At 42.7% G+C, this 22,528-nt stretch overlaps 1 protein-coding gene and 1 long non-coding RNA gene across 3 annotated transcripts in view; both read left to right on the top strand.

Moving 5' to 3' along the window:
• Nucleotides 1-22,528, top strand: part of PRKG1 (protein kinase, cGMP-dependent, type I) — a 1,071,278-nt gene that overhangs the window by 1,013,080 nt on the left and 35,670 nt on the right. The window lies entirely within an intron of this gene.
• LOC109312526 lies at nt 14,221-19,731 on the top strand. The gene is made up of 3 exons (XR_002101836.1): nt 14,221-14,232; nt 14,804-14,808; nt 19,619-19,731. It is a non-coding gene; the product is annotated as an uncharacterized LOC109312526 (long non-coding RNA).

Below are 22,528 nucleotides of genomic sequence, written 5' to 3'. Positions count from 1 at the left end.
AATGTATTTTAATTTGGACCTAAAATGTTCTGATGTCATATGTGCTAATGTCATTTCCTCTTTTATGCTATTACATTTGTTTATAGAAACTTGTTTTTTGTAGAGGAAGGTAAAACGTATTGCTCAAAAACATTATAAATATTGTTCTTCTCTAGATCAGGTAAAATGCATTGCATTGGAGCGAGAATGGTGTTTTTAGCTATTCCATTCTCAAGGTGCGACTTTAAACCCTTCAAGAGAGCATATAAGGATGTGGTTAAAAATTGGAATGTCTGGAATTCAGAGCCAGTATTTTCTGGTTGAATATCAAGAATGTCACCCTCGGACTGTGTTTAGTGTTCAGATGTAGTTTGTATAAATATAAGGATGGTACTCCAGATATCACTATGAATGCTGGATTGTTTTGAGAGTTCATCCACTGAATCAATTTAAATGCAGGTACATGTCTCTTAGGCAAGACAGTTACTTAAATAATTGCAGTTCTATGGAGATGGGAATGGGATTTCTGTTGTTTATTTTTTGTAGCAAAAAGTCAAAATACAGCAGGCACATACAACTGTGAAAAAATCTTAGCTGTCATGTGCAACAACAGGGTTTCTCCTGTGTAATTTTGTTCTGTGTACAAGTTAATAGGCAGTTCCAATAAGATTATGTTGTTGTTATTCATTGCAGTTGTGCAGTTTCAGCTGGTAATCTGACCTCTGTCATATACTTCTATCATCATGGATGCCATTTTTGTCCTTTTTCTTTACTCTCAACCAGACTTCCTCAGTAGTCAATATTTATCAAAGCCTTTCCCTGAAGGGAGAAATAAGAAGACTCTCTGGAGTTATCATCACTTCTATCCCACATGTTGACAGGGTAGGCAGTTATAAAGAGTGGCATCCTTCAGTCAAGCAAAAACCAAGCTAAAGCAAATGAAGCTCGTGCCCTTCTGTTAAAGTGTGCACTGTATGCCAACTCTTTTTTTCCTCATAGAGTCATAAAAAAATACTTCTCTTAACCACTGGTGGAGGGGGCTTGACATTAATTCCTAGTTTCTCCTTTTTCTCCACTGGCAGTCTTTGTCTTCTATATCAGTAGGCTTATTCATTTATGAACTCAGCATTTTACTTCCTATTCATTCTGCCTGATCCTTGTACAGCAAGAGGGGGCAACATACTGTGATCAACCTACCATTCACTGTGTGACAGACAAAGAACACCACTGAATTGATAGAGTTTATGATATTGAAAATACAAAACTGAAGCTAAACTTGAAATGCGAATTCAACCAGAAAGGGTTTAATTCTGAACAATTAGGCTAACAGATTCCAATTATTTTGATCTTAATAACCTATTCAGTCTAGAACAATGAAGGATAAAATTTACTGTGGACTAGCATGAGCCACGTACAAAATTAATTGCCATTAATTCCATTAAGCATCTACACTGTAGTTTACTTGGCTAGAATATATTTTGGTAGTGCAGTACTGGCATGTAAATGTGTAAGTGGTAATTATTTCATGCAGTATACACACAGAAAAAGAGAGAATACATCTAATGCTATATTGTGTGCCTTATTCCATGTCCCAGATATATAGTTTGGACAGCTCACAATCTGTACAGATCTTGTGAGTCTGGGGGGGGGGGAAGAAAGCCCCCCACAGCAGACCTGGCCCACTCCTTCCAAGATCCCAGCCAGCAAGGTGTGGGAGAACCCTCACTGTGGGGTGCTCTGTTCACTCCCTCTTTCCCCCCAGCCACTGCTGACAGTCACTAGGTGGCAGGGGGGCAGGCTGCAAGCCCACCTGCCCACCAGCGAGCAGCTGTTTGGTCGACTCCCACTCTAATTTATCATGCTATGGGAAAAGCATGATAAGTCAGAGCACTTCTGCTGGTGACTTTTTGAACAGCTGTCCTTAGTCTAGCACAACTAAGCTAAAAATTAGTCCTTTTGCCGAACACATTTTTTCAGTAATTTTTTTTTGCATTTATCACTTCAGACTATCTCTTAAAGACATTGTGAAGTACCTGGGAAGAGAAGGGTCTTAACTTCTAATGTTGTGTTACAAAATTCACAAATTATAGCTGCTCCATACCTCTTCACTGATGTGATTGAAATCTTTATTTAATTTGGTACTGTAGTTGAAACTATAGTGCACTTCTCAGGCCCTGTATGCCATCACAATTTTGACTAAGAAAAGTCCATCCTTCCCATGTTCCACTTGTAAGTTTCCTACATGCTTATAACCTTATAAATTGGTAGAGATCAGTTGCCAAGCCTTAGATCCAAGTATGAACTACTGCTATTGGTGGCTTTATTTGTGTCAAATGTACAAAGACATTGCAAAGAGCAAATTATCAACCACAACAACAAAATCATGTCTTTTAGACATTTAGATGTTTAACTACTGATCATAGAATCCAGAGGAGAGCCACGCGCATGATCAGAGGTCAGGAAAACAGATCTTACGATGACAGGCTGAGAGCCATGGGACTCTTCAGCCTGGAAAAGCACAGGCTCAGGGGTGATCTGATGGCCACCTATAAGTTTATCAGGGGTGACCACACCAGGATCTGGGGGAACGTCTGTTCACCAGAGCGCCCCAAGGGATGACGAGGTCGAACGGTCACAAACTCCTGCAAGACTGTTTCAGGCTGGACATAAGGAAGAATTTCTTTCCTGTCCGAGCCCCCAAGGTCTGGAACAGTCTGCCAGCGGAGGTGGTTCAAGCACCTACATTGAACACCTTCAAGAGTAAATTGGATGCTTATCTTGCTGGGATCCTATGACCCCAGCTGACTTCCTGCCCTTTGGGCAGGGGGCTGGACTCGATGATCTCCCGAGGTCCCTTCCAGCCCTAATGTCTATGAAATCTATATACTAAAGTCACATTGCAGTGAAAGGAATTTAGGCTTGTGTTTAAAGTTAAGAACATGCTTAACTTCTTTGCAAAGCAGGGGTACATTTCAACACTCGTTAGACAAGTATATCGGTAATGAAGCCTGTAAAAAATATACTTTGTATGGAGAATATGGACAGTTTTCCTCATTGATATTTTAACAGATAACTAACAGTGTATTTTCACAAGATGTATTAATTAGATGGCTAGGAAGAATCAAATCATTCTGTTCTATCAGGATGTCAGAAGTGAGCTTCAAGATTCCAAGTGTCTAGAAGGCATTCTTTCTTTTCTATTTACTATGAAAGGAGTAAAGAAGAGCAGGCTCTTTTCTCTTGTTTTTGACTTATGAGGTTTTCAAAGGAAACAGAGAAAGGACTTACTTGGAAGAGTTATGTGTCTTCTTTCAGCCACTTTCCCTTTGAAAGAACGGGCATTTTGAATGACATGTTGGCAAGAATATAGTCTGTGGAGGAACTTGAAGATTATAAACCAGTGTAAGAACTCTACATGAAACTGATAAAGAATCCACCGCTTACTAAGAGCTGAGAAAAATGTGGCTGACGGAGGAAAAGAGAGATCATTGTTCAAAATACAGGAGTAAAGTTACTTGAAAACTTTGCCATTAGCAACACATTCGGAGTAATAAAAGTAACATAGCTACTCAGTGGTTGAAATCTTTCCTCTACTGAAGTCAATGGCAAAACTCCAATGGAACTCATTGGGCATGGTTGTGTGGCACCACATAGCGCACAGTCTGGTGTTCTCCATGCTGCAAGAGTGCACTACCCAAGTGTGCACTGCTCCATTGTTTTTTCTCTGTGGTTAACCCCGGATAACCTTCAGAAAAAAAATGGTGCAGTGCACTTTTGGGCAGCACGCTCTGCTGAAAAGTGATGCCAGGCCACCTGGAGTTATGTTGTGGCTGCTGGCCAAGGGCTGCAGCCCCAGGAGGCTCCCAGAACCCCAGGTAAGGCTGCTGGGGCCAGCACATTGCTGGCCCCAGCCTCCTACCCCATCCAGGGCAACATGCCGTGTGCTAAAGCACACATGGCACAAGTGTTCCCTGGGGACAAGTAACTGCGGGGCAAGGTGCGCTGCTGCTACTTGTCTCCAGGGAACCAAATCTTCATGCATGTCTGGATGCACCCACTGGGGCCAATGCATTGTAAAGCTTATTCTAACAATAATGAGTAGATGGAAGATCTATTTTTCTTCCCAAATCTAGATTACTTTGTGATTATGGGAGATAAAAAGTGCATGTGAATGATATTAGAAGTGTATACTGTTTTCAAGAAATACAGTAATCAGATTTCTATTTTGTTTAATATATTTTACTTAACTAACACTTCTTCTGGTACTTGTATTGGAATGATTTTATGCATAGGCCAGTTTGTATTCCTTACATATTTTTGTCCTGCTCCTGGCAGGTATCTTTGAAAATAAAATTTGCCTCTAGGGTTTATACTGGGACAGAAATTTAAATAAATTCCCCAATGCCCTCTTCCAAAGACATATTTGCACATGTTGTCAGGAATCTGAATATTAATTCATGATACCAGAACCAAAACACATTCCTAAAATGTCTTAAGTAAAATAGTTGATTTAATGTATGTGAATATTTAAGGAGGTGAATTACTATATAAATCAAAGTGTGTACATATGTACATATACATGTATTCCTACACAAAATGCATAATCTTAATGGTGATTCAATTTTCATCAAGGCTTTGCTTTCAAATTTAACTTGAGCAATGTGACAACATGAAACTTAGCACTCTTCATAGCAGAGTTCTGGCATGCAGCTGAATTTCATCTTTTCCAATAATAAGAAAAATGAAGGCATTGGCAGGCTCAGAGTTTACTTTGCTGTTCCCCAGGAACTCATGCCTGGTTTAATTTTTAAAAACCATTGCATAATGAAAATGAGCCAGAATTTGTAAGGCCCAGATTCTGTCCCTCCTTCCTCACACCAAGTAATACTTGGCTCAATAGGTGAATACATGAAATCAATAGGTGCTTGCCCATGTGACGGTTTCACGATGTACGGGTGATGAAAATTTCCCTTTGTGTGGCCTATGGCATCACACATTACACGTAGCCAACTTCTGTGGGTTTTAAATGAGTTTGCATTGTTGCAAACTAAACAACATCCCAATGTAAGTTCGCTTGCAATGATTCCGTTTGGAATGATGCAGCCATTAGTCAGCTCACCCCCCAGCTGTGGGAGAGGTGGGCAGGCTCTGCAGAAAAAAAAGGATTGGGCCCCTCACCACTGCTGCCTTCAGCTGCTCCTGCAGCTGGCAGGACAATCACATATATACAGTGATGGAAATTGAATTGATGAGGTTTTAATTAAAAACTCACTGTTTCAATTTAGGGGGGTCTAAAAGGTAAAGGACTAAACTCACCTCACGTGTACAAGCACCCAATGTGACTACTCATGTAGGTATATACTGTTAGTATCCTTGATCCAGGAGAGCACTTAAGCACATGCCTATTTTAATCATGTGAGTTGTCTTTCCAGTGAGAGTTTTCATGTATTTAGAATTAAATACATGTTGATGCACTTTACTGGAGCAAGTCCAGCATGGGTAGGAGGACCAGAATTTGATATTCTCTAAGGCTAAGGACAGACATTACACATGAACTGGTTTAAATGAACAGAAACTAGTTTAAACCAGTAACAGAACAGGCGTTCAGTGCACATAAACCAGTTTGAAAATGGCTGAAAATGGTTTGAGTTAAACCTGGTTGAATATAGTATCAGACTGAACTGATTTGGCTCAGACCAGTTTATGCAAGGTCTGTCCCTGACCCCTTGCTGGTTTAAGATAAACCAGATTCCCTCAGCATCCCAGCATGCTCTCTAGGCTGGGCTGGGCTTTCTGCTCCATAGCAGGGCTGGCCCCTCCCCTCTGTTCTCTAGCTGCAGCTCCCCCCTAAGCAGGAATTCCCTGCTTTCCTCTGCTTTGCTAGCAGACCACATGCTGGCTAAGGCCTGTGCTGAATCAATAGGCAGAATCAACAAGTAGCTGGTAATGTCCCTCTGTTTTCTTAATTGGGTGATAAACACTGAGTTAGGGGGGTGATAAACACTGTTATCAATTCCCTGCTGGGCTAATGACAGCATCCTGCTGGGGCCTGGCCATCCCCTCCTCAGCTCACTACTGTGGAAGGAAGGGAGAGCTGCTCTAGCACCTCCTGGCTTCTAGCCTGGGCCACTGCAGGCATGTGCCTGCATTTCTGGGATGTCTGCCCAGTTACAAAACTGATTTAGCCTAGTCAGGTTAGACTAACCTGCAAAGATTAAATCAGTTCTGGCTCAGGCTTTTTGAATATCTGTCTCTAGCCGAAGTGCTTAAACTGCCTTCAAATCCTAAATTGTTCTTGGACATCTGAAATAACAAGTGTAGAAAAAATTATGATCGTGTATCTTCCTCCATGTGTCTTTATAAAGTTTTTGTGAGGATACTTTGCAAAGCAAAAAAATAATGTTCATGGAGTCAGTCTAGTTCATGCTGAGACAACAGAAATGCTTTTGGTACTAAAAACAGGTTGTGCTCTTTTGCTTGGAAAAAATATTTGCTACTGCTGTTCATATAGCAATTCAGCTGTTAGGATTAAGATAACTCAGCTTGCATTCTCTTTAGCCTGCATTCTAAATATTGTTCTTGGTGACAGCTGCTGCTATTTTTGGTGATTCAATTCCAGATATTTTAGAGACCACTGAAAGTGGAGGGCACCACATATGGAAAGTTAAAAAAAGGCATTTGTAGATTTAATTGCTGGATATGAGTGGGTTATTAAAATCATGATGAGTAATGGATGTATACAATGTTACATGTATGTAGCAGTTTTCGTTTTCTGAGTTCCCAAAATGGCTTGCAATACAGTTAATTGAGGTACCTCCAGGCAATTTTAAAGCTGTCAGATGATCCCGTCTTTTTGTTGAGCCGTATCACTGTGCTAAGACAGACCATTTAAAAGGGATGCATTATAACAAACATCAAATCTCCCATTTATAATCGATGTGTCCCATTTAAAGTATACAACCCTGTAACTAGAGTCACTGTTCACCTATAAAATGCACTATTAATTAATGCTAAATAAATAAATAAAACTCTAAAGTTAACGGTATTTTAACTTAAGCAAATTCCATTTACTATAGTCTATATATTCTTCATTTAGCAAATGACGCTGCCTTGCCCTTAGTTGTGCTTCTTACCTAACAGTAATGAGCAAATAGCATAGCTGAGAGTAGCTTGTAAAAAGTTTCAGGAGACTAAAAACAATTGAAAGTTTCACTTTCAGATACTTTTCTTCCACTTATGCACATTGATCATCAATAGGTCTGAACATTTCAAATTTTAATCTTTAAACAACACTCAAAACGTACATCCCATATCAGAACAGAAGAATAAACAGGAATATTAAAGGTATCCCCATTACTAATGCTATTTAATTATTGCAGGAGCCATCTTGTCCTTTACTTTCTTCTCCCAAAATGCCTTGAGCAGAATAGAAATGGGTAAAAAGGATGCAGATGCTGTAGCACTCTGAAAAGTAGAAGAGGGGGAAATGCATCATCATATGAAATGCATTTCAACTTTGCCATGGTGTGTAATAGTGTTGTGCGAAATTTCACCCAGTGTTTCATTCTGAAGCTATTTTGTTGCGTTTTGAGCTCAAAACAGTGAAATCAAAATGAAACATCCCCGAGAAACAAAAGCCTTCAGAACAGCTTTGAAATGAAACTCCAGAACAGCCCCTGCAGCCCTCCTGGAGGTGTGGGTGAGCCCCCAGTCTGCCTGCTGGAGGAGAGGAGCTGGGTGCTGCTGCCTGGGACCAGCAGCAGCAGCGATCTTCCCAACGCTGGTTCCAGGCAGCAGCACTCGGCTTCTCTCATCTGGCAAGCAGATGTGGGGCTCATGTCCCTGGAAGGACTCCGGCACAGCCCCTGCAGCCCTCCTGGGGGGCTGTGGGTGAGCCCCCAATCTGCCTACTTGTTGCATTTTATGTTTCCTCGTAATAACCAATGGGTGAAACATCAAAACATCTTCAAAACAGCAAAACAATATTGATTAAACAAAATGGAACAGTGCTTTCAAACAAAATGAAACTCGAAATGAAACACTGTTCCATCGAATCATCAAAATGGAAGTTGAATTGGAACGGTGCTGTTTTGCACAGCCCTAGTGTATAACATAATCATTGCTTTGTAATGACTGTAAAGGAAGTGAACATCAGTTTCCACTAGGGAGTGCAAACATTTGAAGTCTAATAAAAAAAAAGCAAACCTCTTACATTTTTTCTCTTTATGCATTTGAACATCACGGTTATGATGTAATTCTCTATGCCTGGTAAATGTACATGTCTGAAAAAAACATTATAAATCCAAAAACCAGAGTAACAGTCTATCCAAGATTTTAGTACTTTATAGGCTATAATTACATGAAAATGCTTTTGAAGGCAGGAGGAATTTCAAGTGCAGGCTGGTCTTCAGATATAGTCCTAAATGCTTCTTTATACCAATTTGGAGATGACAGAGGTGTGGATACTTTTAGTATAAATTCACACCAACAGGAAAGGTCACATCCTCCTCACTAATGCACTGATGTTATCTGGGCATCCTCTGTTGATTTTATGTCAAGCAAGACACTCAAGCTACAAACCAGAAACACAGGAAGGCAAACAAATTTCCTCATGAGAGAGAGTAGAAATACATACCAACAATTTTCCTTGTTGTTTTACCTGGCTAGAAATATTATCTGGACCCTATAGTTTCATAGTTTCTAGGGTAAGAAGGGACCCGAGCAGATCATCTAGTCCGACCCCCTGCCATGGCAGGAAAGAGTACTGGGGTCAAATGACCCCAGCAAGATGTTCATCTAACCTCCTCTTAAAACCCCCAGGGTAGGAGCCTGCACCACTTCTATTGGAAGCTGGTTCCAGACCCTAGCCGCCCTGACCGTGAAGTAGCGCCTCCTGATATCTAACCCAAACCTACCCTCTGCCAGCTTGTGACCGTTATTTCTGGTCACTCCTGGTCACAACCTTAGCCTGCTGTCTCTTAGCCAAGTCTGGATTTGAACTCGATGCTGGAAGAGATGAAAAAGAAACTGAGTTGAACAGCCAATATTTTATCAACACAATATCCATTGAAATGACACAGAAATTGATGATCCACCATGCAGGCATTTTGTCTCTTTTCCCATAAAGAACTGGCTCACATTTTTCTTCTAAACAGAAGTTTTTAAAAATATTCTAACAATTAAAAAAATCATTTGTGAGTTTTAATTTCCTTTAAAAAAATCAGCCCTTCTGCGTGTTGTAACCTAAAGCAGTTTACACATCATAAAGTAGAATGCTACCTTTGCCGTAGTAACAATTTTTTTTTGTATGAAGTTGAATGAGAGAAGCAAAAGCCAACTGAAGTCTAATGAAAACAGAACTCAGAATGAAGGAAGCTGGATTTTTTTCCTCTCTTCTCCCAAATGTTGCTCTATCTACCAAAATCTCTTGACCCCTTTCAGCATGGATTTTTAAATATTTTTTCTTTACAAAGGTTCTTGCTATACTCTTAAAGCTCTGAACTATTATTTCAGACATTCCAACAGCCAAATATCAGAAGATCGAATGTTCTGAATATGAATACATTTGCAAAGCTAAGAGGTTAAAGGCTGTCATGTAAATTCATAGCAGCAAACTGAAGCCCATTTTCATGAAGCATCCCTCAGGTACTCTTCAAACAATGCAACAGACGAAGGTATTTTAAGATCATAAGCAAGCTGTCAAAAACACCTGTACAATAACTCAAAATGTTTGAATAAACAAGTAACATGAGATGAAACTTCATGCTAAAACACAGTGGCTGTCTTAACACAGGACAGTTGTTGTGAGTTCCTGGGTTGTGAGTTCTCCACATGGAGAACATTCATGAGTAGGAGCGAGCAGATCTCAGTGGCTCCTAGATTCTGTGTCCCTGCCAGATTACTCTGTTCACAAACTCTTGCCCAAAAGCACTCCCAGCAGTGTAGAGCAGCTGATATTGCATCTCTCACGAGTGGGTAGGTATCTGTGCCTGTTTGCTTTGCCTTCATCCTCCCAAAGTTCTTTCCCCCCTTTTTTTTTTATTTTGTTGTTGTTTTACCTGTTCCTTAAGGCCAGATTTCTCACTTTCTTCTGAGTTTTGACCAGCTCCTTTTTAAGGTTTTTCTCACATTTCTAATTGAGGTTTTTGTCTTTCCTGCAGCATGTGAGGGATGCGGTGGCACAGTGGGTAAGGAATCTCCAGCTCTAGTAATAAGAGTTTAGGGCTGTAACACCTGAAGGTTTCTCCCCATCCCTACTATGGCTACCAAGCTGTAAATTGGCACTTGGCATTTTTACACATGCAGTGGGATGTGGCTCTGGGAACTTTAATTAGTGAGCCATACTAATTAAAAGCGCCCATGCATCACATGTATCAGTGTCCTTGCTCTGAAAAAATGGTGGCAGGGCGCTTTGAAGTAAAGCTCATTGAATCTGTTTTATTTCAGAGTGCCCTGCCACCATTTTTTCAGAACAGGGACACGCTGAGACACTGATACATGTGATGCAGAAGGCTCCCAGACCATGTCAAATTCCATACCGCAGCAGACTCAATTATTTGAGTTTGCTCCAATGTGCTGGATTTCCGGTGCGTTAGATCGGGCTCCAGGCACATGTAGTCAAAGGCAGGTGGGTATACTGCTAACCATGCCCTTCCCTTTCTATTGGCTACCAAAAGTGGTGACTTTAATGTTAGCTCAGTGGCCTGGAAGGCTTAGGTAGATCTTTTATAAGAGGCTTGTCTAGGGATGGGATACTGATACTGCTACATATATATTGCAGTTGTGTAGCAGGAGGGCAACAGACGCCATACGAATTATCCAGGTGATGGCTGGCTGGATCTTTGCTGCATATTGCATAGAGAGCACATGGCTAAAGTGTGTGGAGAGGAAATAAACTTCATTAGTTTATACCTCTATCTCAGGTGTGAGGCTTTGGAGTTTTCTTGGTATTGATCAGAGGGTATATTTCACAGGTGGTGACCAGGGATAGCCCCTCTTTATAACTGCTTTGTGGTTGCTTCATTTTGCTTGACAGTTGCTCTGGACTTATACTGGTAGGTTGTTTGTAAAGGAGGAGCTATCTAGCTGGACTTTCCTAGTTGTAATCAATTAATTTATGTTAATTAGAGGTACAGGCATTACCAGTTCTTCAATTTTCAATAAGCATGGTCCTAGTCACTGCAGAGTTTATGGGCCAGCACATTTTGGATAATACACAGAAACATTCTCATAGTATTTCTGTTATTATATTTCTTGTCTGATTTAGTTTTACTCAAGATTTCAGCTGACTTTTTTGCCATTAAGAAACGTCTCATAAAGTTAGACAAGCTGTCAGCCCAACTTTATCCCAACTACAGTTGGTCTAATAAAAGATATCACTGTGATATATCCTTCCCTTTCATAATGTCTGGACCATCATGGCTACAGCATCAGTTTTACACTACCATACTTATTTGCAAAGTAAGTTCTTCAGCTCTATCTAACCTAATTTCCTCTATCTAGCTTTCTGTATTTCACCATTTCATATGGCAGTTGAATGTAAGTTGTATTGTTGTTCTCTGTCCTATTCCTTTTCCTTTGCTTTTCAAATAGAATGTACCAGCATTGCTTCATTTTACAACAGTGTTTACAGGAAGTGTTGATGTAAAGAAAAACATTAAAAACACTATATAATTTTGTTTACTATAAAGAGCTCAGAGCATGCTCAAGTCATTCTGATAAAGACATACAGCAATAGTGATCAGCACATCTTTTTAGCAGGGCTGTGTGAAACTTTGATCCCTGATTCCATTTGGCAGAGATTTGGTAGCCGAATCTCCAAATCCAAATCGATTCAGAGGACCCTCCGAATCAATTCAGAAAGATTTGGAGATTCAAACATACACAGCTTTAAATGTTTTTTCTACATACTTCTAGGTAGCAGGTGGCTTGTGAATACTGTGGTGTTAGGGTGCATGGAGCGTCCCACATGAGTGTGAGGGGCTCCCCAGCACACTTGGCAGCAGATCTGGAAGTGAACCAGAAGCACTTCTGGTGCACTTCTGAGTCTGCTGGGGAGCATGCCTCCCAGGCTCAGCATTTGGTGGCTTCTGGGTCTTGGGGGGGGACCTGGGATTCCCCCGTGGCTGATCGCTGAGCTGCGGGGTAAGGGGGGGGATCCCCAGTGGACCCAGAAGTCAACTGAAAGTATTTCTGGTCCACTTCCAAGTTCGCCACCAAACACATGGAGGACCACTCTGCACTCCTGTGGGATGTTCCACGCGCCTCAGCATTGCAGTGTTCACAAGCCGCGCTGGTACCTTGAGGTATGTAGAAAAAACTTTTAAAGCTGTGTCTGCGTCTAAATCTGTGATTCTCCAAAACAGCATTGGATCTTCAGACTCAGATTCAGCTGAATCGAATCAAGGACTGTTATCTGAATCAACTGATCAAACCACTGTCCCTGATTCGGGCCAAATCTGAATCGAATAGGACCTGCCTCGCACACCCCTACTTTTTAGCCTTATCAGGATCCAGAATGCAAAAGGAATCTTAAAGGAAACCAGCAAGACCGATATAAAACCTGTGCTATAGACTGTTATAATATGAAATCTAGTTTTTGGTCTGTTTTGCATTCTGCTACACAGTTTGTATATTTTTAAATAATTAAAATGTATTGATTCAACATTGTTATAGTAATATGTATAGTAATAATGGATCATTTGCAAAAAATCAACAACCAGTAGGCTGAATTCTATCTATTGGAAAAACTTGTAGCAGACTTTTTTTGGTGGGTTGCTCCAGAAAGCTGAGCTTCTTACTGAATATACTAAGCTGGGACCTGGTGTCTTTCTTGCCTTGGATAGTATATTATCTGTGGGAAAACAGTATTGGCTGTCCTGGTTTCATTTTGACAACAGTGATCTTTCTTTATATTTCAATAGAGACTTTTAGATTTTGTTAATTTGTTTTAAATTAAGGGAACACAAAGGAAATTTAAAAAGTAAAAAATATGTATAATTACAGCTCTTACATAATTAGAGGACCATAGCCAAGAAGGTTATAAGACGAGATGATCTTTTCCTAAGACAATGAATTTAATATTGTTCTGTTGTAACTGAAAATTCTGTGATCTCAGTTCCATGGCCTAATAGAAAAGAGTTGGAAGGCTCAGTCTCCAAACCATAAAATAATCACCACAATTAGCATGGTTTAGTAGTCTCAGCAGGAACAGAGGAGACTGAATGGGCTTTTTGGTTTGGCAGAAGGGAACCAAAATGAATGATAATCTCAAACTGAATCTCAATCTTGCAGTACCTCAGCACTGAAAGCAGGCTAGAAACATAAGTAGAAATTATAACTGAATTTTTATGTGGTTTTAGGTCAGAGTCTTGAATTAGTTACCAACTTTCATGTGGTCTCTACTTAAATGATTGTAGTAATGAGACTATTGCTAAGTACAGACATTGCACATATCACACTTTAAAAGTACAGAAACCTTTCTAAAGCCATAACTGAACAGATGTTCACGGCTCTTAGAGCATGTTAAAAATGATGGCTTATGCTCTCAGTTAACCCTCAATGGATGAGTTATTAGACCAGGGGCAGGCAAAGTCCAGCCTGCAGTACAGATCCAGCCAGCAGTGGACTCCATTTCCCAGCAGCCCCTGCCTGCATGGCTAGGACCAGTCTCCATGGAGACCCCAGCCAGTATGTTGTGAAAGCACAAGGCTGGGGTTGTCATGGAGACTGGCCCGAGCCACACTGGCAGGGTGCCAGCAGGGCAGGGCAGGGGGCTGCTCCAGAGCCACTGCAGTAGGGGCAGATTGGTCCATGGCAAGGGCAGTGTTGCAATTTGCTGCCTACATGCTCCAGGCTGAGGCACACAAGCAGCAGATCATGGATCTGCCCCAGCTTGGGACCACGCTGTCACTGCTGCAAGGAGCCAGGGCAGAGCCAGAATCCACTGCCTGCATGCCCTTGCCCTCAGTGTGCAGGTGGCAGATTGCAGCTCTGCCCTGGCCATGGAACAAGCTGGCCCCACCACAAAATCCCAGTTCCTCTGGAGCAGCCCCCTGCCCTGCCAGCACTCTGCCAGTGCAGCTGAGGCCGGTCTCCATGGCAACCTCAGCGTTGTGCTATCATAGTGCAGTGGCTAGGGTCTCCATAGAGACCAACCCCAGACATGCAGGTACAGAGTGCTGGGATGTGGAGACAGGCTGCCGTCTGGATCTGCCATTTAGCCCACCCCTGTATTAGACTAAAGTGCTTCCTGTTATAGCAGTTTATCGAACATCTGTGCCAGATCCCATTGAGGGTTAACTTAGGGCATGTTTGTAGCCTTTCCAGGTAGTGTTGTGCAAGGTTGCATTCTAGCTTTGGACAAAGCTTTGGCTCAATGAAAGCCTCTGATTATTTAACTGATAAGCTCAGTGATATCCAGTTTAATGGTTATTGTTTAATGTGGGGTGGAGCATAGTGGGGGAAGGGAAGCTGAGCAGTGCCCCAGCAGGAACTGGAAGGTGGCAGGGCTGGTAGGAGGAAGGGGTGAGAGAGGAGGAGGGGAGGTTGAGGGGCAAGGGGGGACAAGTTTCTATAGCCTATGAGGTTAAAGAGGAAAACAGTGAGTGGTCTAATGACTTGTCACTTAAGTAATTAGCTATCCATTCACAGGTGCTCCTTCCCTCCCAGCATAGGGCTTCATGCAGGCTGTGTTGTCTGACTGGGCTTGCCACTGCCTCCTCCCTACCTCCCATCCCACTCAAATGGTCCCAGGAGTGGCTCCCAGTATCAGCTGCATTTGAGCTGCTGTGTTATCAGTTAATCATTTAACTGATATAATTAGAGGAGGTTAAATTGATTTTTTAAAATGATATTTACATGTTTATTCTGATCCCAGTCCCACCTCCTCCCCCTGGCAAGCTGCGAGCTGCTGCCAGAGGGGTGGGGGGGAAGTCTGTCTTTCCCTAAGTCACCTCTGTCCTGTGGCACACCACAGCTCAGCTGGGGGGACCACAGAGAAAGGAGTCTAGGGTCTCTCTCCAATAGGTAGAGGGAGATAACTTTTTGTGGGGGGGGCTGAGTGTGTGTGCATCTGTGTGCACATGCCCCCCAAGCAGGTAAGTCTACAAGGGAAAGGGTGAGGGGAGGGGAAAGAGCCATGGGGAGTGGGGGGAAGGAGTGGGGGTGGGGCTGGGGCAAGCCCTGCATTGTTGGAGTGGGGCATGGGACAGAACCACGGCTAATCCAGGGGGCGTGGGGAGGTTATGGTGGTTCCTGCTGCTGCACACACCTCAGGAAGCATGGGTGGGGGGGGTGTGCTCCCACATTTGTGCAGGGCAGGGTAGGGCAGGGCAGGGCAGGATGCAGCTACAGGCTAGGGCCGGGGCAGTGCTTTGCTTTTCCCAGAGGGAGCTGGGCTGCGCTATGCTCAGGACAGGTGGTGACGGCCCTGGGAGGGAGTTTGGGGGGCCGCCAACCCCCTTCCTAGGGTCCTACAGCAAATTTTGGGGTGGCTTAGAGACCAAGTAAAACTGCTTCTTTTTTCTGTCTCTAGAGTAGGGGTAGGCAACTCCTGGCATGGGTGCCAGAGTGTGGCACTCAAAGGCATTTTGCTTGGCACACATGCCTTGGGGCAGATGGTGGGGAAGGGGCCAGGGCTGCACTGCCACAACAAGCATTGGGTACCTAATGGCTCCTCCACCATTTGCCCCTGTCAGGCCAACATCTTACAGGTCAAGGTTGCAGGTGTTTTTGGCACTCTGCCCAAAAATGTTGCTGACCCTAGAGTAACTACTCTTCAAGTATTTACTTATTTTGAAACTTCCTCAGAGGCTTTCATAAGTGACTTACATCATTAGAATTAATCATTTAAAGAGAAATAAAGACCTTTTAGAATGCTTAGCAATAATCTCTACTAGTAACATTATAAACTAATAAAAGAACTATGATTTATTGTTATTATCCTTCATCCATAACATTTTAAAAGCTATTGATCTGAAAATTATTCATATCATTATAAATGGGTTTTTTTTGGATATCAAAATTAAATATAAAGCAAGGGAGTTGAAACATCATAGTAGTAGGGATTCACATGACACATGAGGTACACTAAATATCTAATTTTTAAAATGCTGTTATTCCAGTTAATCAGAATAAAGTGTTTGAAATTTTTATTGAATATTCCTATGATTTTCCATTGACTCCCTTGGTTATGTATTAGCTGGCTGTATCATAACTATTTATCTAGGGAAATAAATGTCAAAGGAAAAATCATATTTGTAATGGCTACAGTAATAATATGGTTGGTTCACTGGCCCTTGTTTGAAATTACTCATGTTGGCAGCTGTTTTCTGATTTTAGAAAGTATTACTCTAATAGGAAACTAAGCAATCTGAGTCTGCCAGGGCAAAATAGTGTGCAAACATATGTTTGCTACACTCAATCTAGCTCTAGGCAGCTTACTTTAAGTGGTTGAGAGGGATGGGTGGGATTGAAGGGGTAGGGATGGTGGGCACAGGGGAGTTTCATGCATCCAGCAGGTACTGGCGGGTCTTCAGGGTGGGGGTAGCTGGGAGGGAGGTGGGGAGGATTGGTGGGTTTGAGGCAGGGGGTTGTCTAGTTGGGGAGAGTCAGCACCAGGCCTATGCTGCAAACAGATTCAGGCACTGGGGAGATTGGGTATAGGTACAGAGATTAAAAAAATATGAAGCAGAATCAATTAAACCTACATAGGTTTCTGTAAATGGCATGGGTGACTGGTGCCTCGTGATACTCGGGTGGTGGGGCACAAGTGGCTGATTGCTGACCGGTGGGGTCGCTGTCCAGGGGGAAAACCTGGAAGTGCCACCAGCACTTCTCTCAGCAACCCCACAATCTATGGGGGGGCACCAGCCATTGCCCCCCACTCCCTGGCTGGAGAAGGCCAATCTCAGTACCTCTCCCATATCTCCCCTATCCATCACTTATGGTAAATGGCATAGGTTAGATTGGGAGCAAACAGAACACATATTCACCCTTTGGTTGGGGGGCATGCAGGCTGCTGAGGCCATCAGGTTGGGGGGACTCCTGCATGTCTCCCAGCATGCCCTGCAGGCACCCCAGGCTACCGGAGACTGCCAAGCATAGCCAAGCACCTGGGCCACCCCTGACTGACTTCTGGGCATGGGGGGGGCATGCCCCCAGCCCCCTGCTACATCACTGCACACCCTCCACCATGCCCAACCCTAGGCTCCCAGAAGAGCCTCAAAGTGGGTCACTGTGGTATGCTTGACAGTCCAGCTGGTGGCAGCAGGGAAGACACTCTGCAGAAGGAAGGATCAAGCCCCTTGGAAATCTGGCAAGTGCAGTGGCTGCTGGCAGGATGCTCCCAGCAGCCCAGGAGCTTTGTGCCAGGCAGTGAGATAGTGGGGCACCCTGGCCTCCTGCTGTTGGCTGCCACTGGTGCTACCACTCCAAGGGCCCTGATCCTTCCTTCTGTTGAGCTTCTGCCACCGCCACCACTGGCCAATCTACCAGGGCCACACTGCAGCCAGCACAAACTATCCATCCTCCCAGTAGTAACCGAGTATGTTTTAAGGCATTCCACCAGTAAAATGTAAATGCAGTTTGTCCACAAGTACTCAGATTGATATGTATCACTTGCTACTTTCTAACATATAAATACATCACACAACATAGAAATGAATGTAAATGTTAGAATAAATTCATTATGAATCGGTTATCTTTATTTACCACTCATTTTAACTGCATTACTGAACATGTGCTGTACCCAAAAACTTAGGCATTTATACAGTTAAATTAATGGTAGAGAATATTTTGCAAATATTTTGTGTATGATGCTATTTGTTCCATAGTTTTGCGGGGCAATGGGGGTCTGTGGGTGGGTGTGCAGGAGCTAGGGTGCAGTCCTTGGGGTTGTACCTGTGTATGGGGACATAAAGTTAATTGGCTGGGTGTGTGAGAGTCAAGAGTGCAGTCTGTGGAGCTGTGCCCAAGCACAGGGGTTCTCTTGGGCTATATGTCAGGTCTGTGAGAACATCATGGGGTGCTTCATGATGGGATGTGGCGGTATGGCCCAGGGAAACAGACTCTCTCACCCTGTGCTGCCTGCATGTGGATGACAGTTAGCCAAAGGCAGAGGTGGGGAGAAGGGTTTTGGTGGCTTGGCTCTGGGAGAGATAGGGGGTAAGATAGCGTGATCACCTTTTCCAAATTGGAAGGCAGGACATGTGTTTCCCCCCCTCCTAACTCTGACTGGTGGGATGGCTGGACCAGAGCCAGGCAAGGGCAAATGTGAGGTGCCCACTGTGGCCTCCTTGATGCAGCCATGGGGCTGTCTGCCCAGCAGCAGTGTGGGGCATAACTCCAAGCTGCCACTGCCCTAGCTGCTGTTAGGTGGGTGGGCTCCTGGGGGGAGGAAAGCAGGGCAGGAAGCCCTGAATCTGCAATTGGTAGCCTGCATCCACCTCCGTCCACTGCATCCACTTCCGTCCCATGCACCTTCACCCCCCCATACACTTACCTGGAGGGAGCTGCTCTCTACCCTGTCTGGCTCTTTCCTTGCCACATGTATGTTTGCAGACATGCACATGAATGTGGCACCCCCTGTTCCCACTCCTAGCAGCCCCTTGTAGCTTGGAACACTGCCAGCCTACACAAGGAAACCCGGTGTTAAGTCAGGAAATGGAATTCAGGACTAGTGTATAAAGCAGTGGTCTCCAACCTTTTTAAGTAGGAGATCACCTTTGGCATTTAAAAGCAACTGAAGATCTACCATGTGCCGCACCCCCTGCCCACCTAGCAGGTAAGTCTGTGGAATGGGAAGGGAGGGGCAGATCAAGGCAGATGGAGAAAATATTTTGGGCTGCACCTCCCCAGGAGGTAAGTCCCACCTAGCTGGGGCCCCACTCAACTTACCCCTGCTCCTGTCTCTGTGGCACTGTCCCTCACCGTGGGGGCCTCGATCTAGCCCCTGCCCCATCCTTCCCCCACGGACAGACCTGCTGAGTCGGGGCACGCATGCACATACACACAGGCACTCAGCCCCCGACCCCAGCCTTGAATCGACTCCAAGAGGCTCTGAGATCTACCACAACAGACTCTGAGATTTACTGGTAGATCGAGAATCACTGGTTGGTGACCACTGGTATAAAGAACTGACACAACATCTAGTTTGATGAATGACAGAAAGGCTTTATTTACTACAAGTATTCACTCTTAAATGAGCCTAAAGCAAAGTAAAGTCCAGTATTTAGCTGTAAAGTGATAGTTTCTCACCAATTACAGGCAAAAGAGTAATCTCTGGCTTTTCAGCTTCTCTAAGCCATGGATTGATTACCTAGAAGATCAGCTGGGTGCAGTAGCAGTTCTTGTCAGAATGATTTCTCATTCTTGAAGTGCGTGTTGTTAGCTGTTTTGTTCCTCTTTTTTACACTTTTGCTCAGCATCTTCAAAACATTCTTGTAGTTGTGTATATTCAGAGCATCCCAAGCAGTAATTAACAGGAAAATCCTGTTAATCAAACTGTTCATTACTGGTTATGAGACAGTCCCAATTGTATTGAATTACCTTCCTCTGTAACAAGAGGTTATCTAGTTCTACTAAGTTGGAACATATCAAGAAATTGATTAACAACCAGGAAAAGCACAAGGTTTTTGAGTTGTCCTTGGAAGATAAAGGGAACCACTGAGGCAAAACAAGAGTAAATCAGGAGACACCTCTCAAAGCCCATATGGAGAATGTCTCTTCCTACAGATAAACGCAAGTTAATTGTGAAGAAATATTTAGTATACTAATTAATCAGGATAGGCATTGCACACTGTTATGTACCAGACATATGAAAGCCTGCTTTAAATCATCATAAATATAGTAAGATAAGCTGGAAGTGATGCCTCATTATTTCTTTTCAAAAGGTCCAGCTGTAAACTTACATTGTCTTGCACTGTGCGGTTGTCATTAGTATTTTGTATTTTAATTTTTGTGAGTAGGCCCAGCTCAGCTTGAGTTTCACAGTCATCACTCAGATCCCTACATGATGCTGTGAATCTGGCCTGAGTGCACCCTTTCCTAAATCTGGTTAACCCTTTCTTCATCTAAGTCAGTGTGCCTCCTGAGGGCATTTACTATATTTATTTGATTGCAAGTCAAAGCTTTTTTTTCCCCATTTAACATGTGGTGGTGGGGAGAGCTACTTGTCTTGGAATCAAATATGAAGCTGCTGCATGGCGGCTTTGGCTTCAATCCTGCTGCTGCCTGCTACCCCACCATCTCTGTATCCCCCTGCCATTCTTCTACTGCAGCCCCTGCCCCCACTACCCCCATAATGCTTATGCATAGCTTTAAATCACAGAGTTGTGAGCTATGACTTAGATCCATTTCAGTCCCTCTCAAGTGTATCTCTTTGGTGACAGAGTTTGCTCCTGTTGCTGTTCTTTGGTTGGAATCAAGCAGTTCTACCATTTTTAAACTGGATTTCTTTGCTCTACCCTCCCTGTTTACTCTCTGTATTAATTGAAGAGATCTGCCTGTGTTTAGCATGTGGAACCTTTTTTTTTCCTCTGGAAACCTATGAAAACAGCTGATTAATCTAACTCAGACACATCTTTTTCAAAACAAACCATATGTATTGTATCTACTCAAATGTAGATAGGAGAAGAAAAGGATAAAACCTGTATTATGTTTTCTGTACCTAAACCTTCATCTTTCCTTGAAAGTTGTGCAAAGGCCCAGTTACCTCTATCTCTGGGTAGGGAAAAGAGCCTGTTTGCTGCAGCTTCTCCCCCTGTTTGGCATATCCCCTCTAGCTAACTGCTGAGAACTGCTGACAAACCTCTCCTTAAATCTAGCATCATTAATGTTTCAGTATGCTCTTCGATCCTAGGGAGGAATCATGGGAAGAGAAACCATGTCAGCCTGATTGGAGCTATGTTCAGGCTTTCCCTGATGAAGAGCTTTGCCATTGTTTCATATCCTTTGTGTTATACTCTAACATGCTCATTTGATGTTACTCTATGCCAATAATATCAAAGTGAAGTGTATATGATACTTAGAAAGAATATCCTATCTCCCTTTATTCACCACGTGCAGTAAATACAGAATTTCTTTTCTTTCTATCTTTAAACTGTCCATTCATAAAACAGCAATACAGTAGTGCAGTGCTAATGCAGAAGATTAACTGGGAAACCCTGATGGATGAGTGAGGAGAAATGTTTTTCTTTATTTTACGTCAATTGTTTAGGTCTCTGTACCCCATCTCCCTGAAGATGAGAGATGAGAAACATAGGCTTCATGTGAAGAGAATAATTGAAAGTCTTAGTGTGAGCAAGAGCTGCTCCTCTGGAAAAATAAGCGTTTCATGGGAGCATGAAAATTCTTGCACCTGCGGGAAAAATGAGAAACCACAAATGCCAGAACAGAAACTATACAGAAACGCGAAGAGATTTTTTTAAGGTGCTGTTCAAAATTTAAAGAAATTTATAAACATCTAAGGATACATATACATTTATTGCAAAGTGGAGCAGCTTGTATTAATAGCAATGAGAATACTTACAGAACTTCAGCATTCCAGTGCTATGCCAAGAGCAGGTTTTACAAAGCCAGCAAATCAGACTCTGAAACAACATGTAGAGGCAGAAATGTGCATGAAAGTTAAATCCTCATAAGTGTTATAAAAAGTGTGTGAGTAACCTAAGGAGGTTCCAGTCATCTTCACATTTGCTGATCCTATTAGGATTTATCAATCTATAGATTACGCATCAAGACATTCTGTAGCTTCTCTCCAAGAGGTAGCAAGCAAATTTGATATGTATCTGTGGCAAATGTCAAGAATTATAGTGTCTGTGTTTTGTATCATTATAGATTCAACTTCTGACATATAATTAATAAATTAAAAAATTAATGATGAAATTTTCCTTTGTAAGGAAGCATATTTAATTTTTTTACAGAATATTTCTAAGTCATAGGCTTTATATAGCTGCTTGATATACCTCTATTATCAGTTGAGGATCTGCTCCTTAATATAGATTTACTATAGCTGTATGTCTTACCCTGATATAATAGTTCAACCCCATGAGGTTTCTTCCAGTCCTAATCTTCTGTGAATCTGTGAATTTCTACTAAAAGCTCCAATTCTGAGCAAATCAATCCAGAGATTTCACCATTCTGTAGTTATAGGTTTGGTGTGAACTAAACCATTTCACATGTCTTCATGGCTACAAAACAATTGAGAAAATAATGGAAAAAATTCAGACTGAAATATTTTTATGTAGAAGCTAGAAAAAATTTGAAGGTCAGCTTCCTAGGACAAGCATAAGCCTCAGGGTCTATTTATTATTTATTTTTTTGGTGGTGGGATACTTGTCCAGGAAATGTGGTGGTTTTGATTTTTTTTAAAATTTGACTGCATTTTACACGTGTTCCATCCTTCAATGGCAGGTTACAGCTTTGTAACTTTCTTTAAAGTCCTGGACACATTGATAGAGTCCAGAGGAGAGCCACGCGCATGATCAGAGGTCAGGAAAACAGATCTTACGATGACAGGCTGAGAGCCATGGAACTCTTTAGCCTGGAA

This window comes from Crocodylus porosus, unplaced genomic scaffold (genome assembly GCF_001723895.1).
Source record: "Crocodylus porosus isolate Cpor-Errol unplaced genomic scaffold, CroPor_comp1, whole genome shotgun sequence".
NCBI classification, from domain to species: Eukaryota; Metazoa; Chordata; order Crocodylia; family Crocodylidae; genus Crocodylus; species Crocodylus porosus.
The sequence above is the reverse complement of the archived record's forward strand: the minus strand, read 5'-3'. Positions and strand labels throughout refer to the sequence as shown.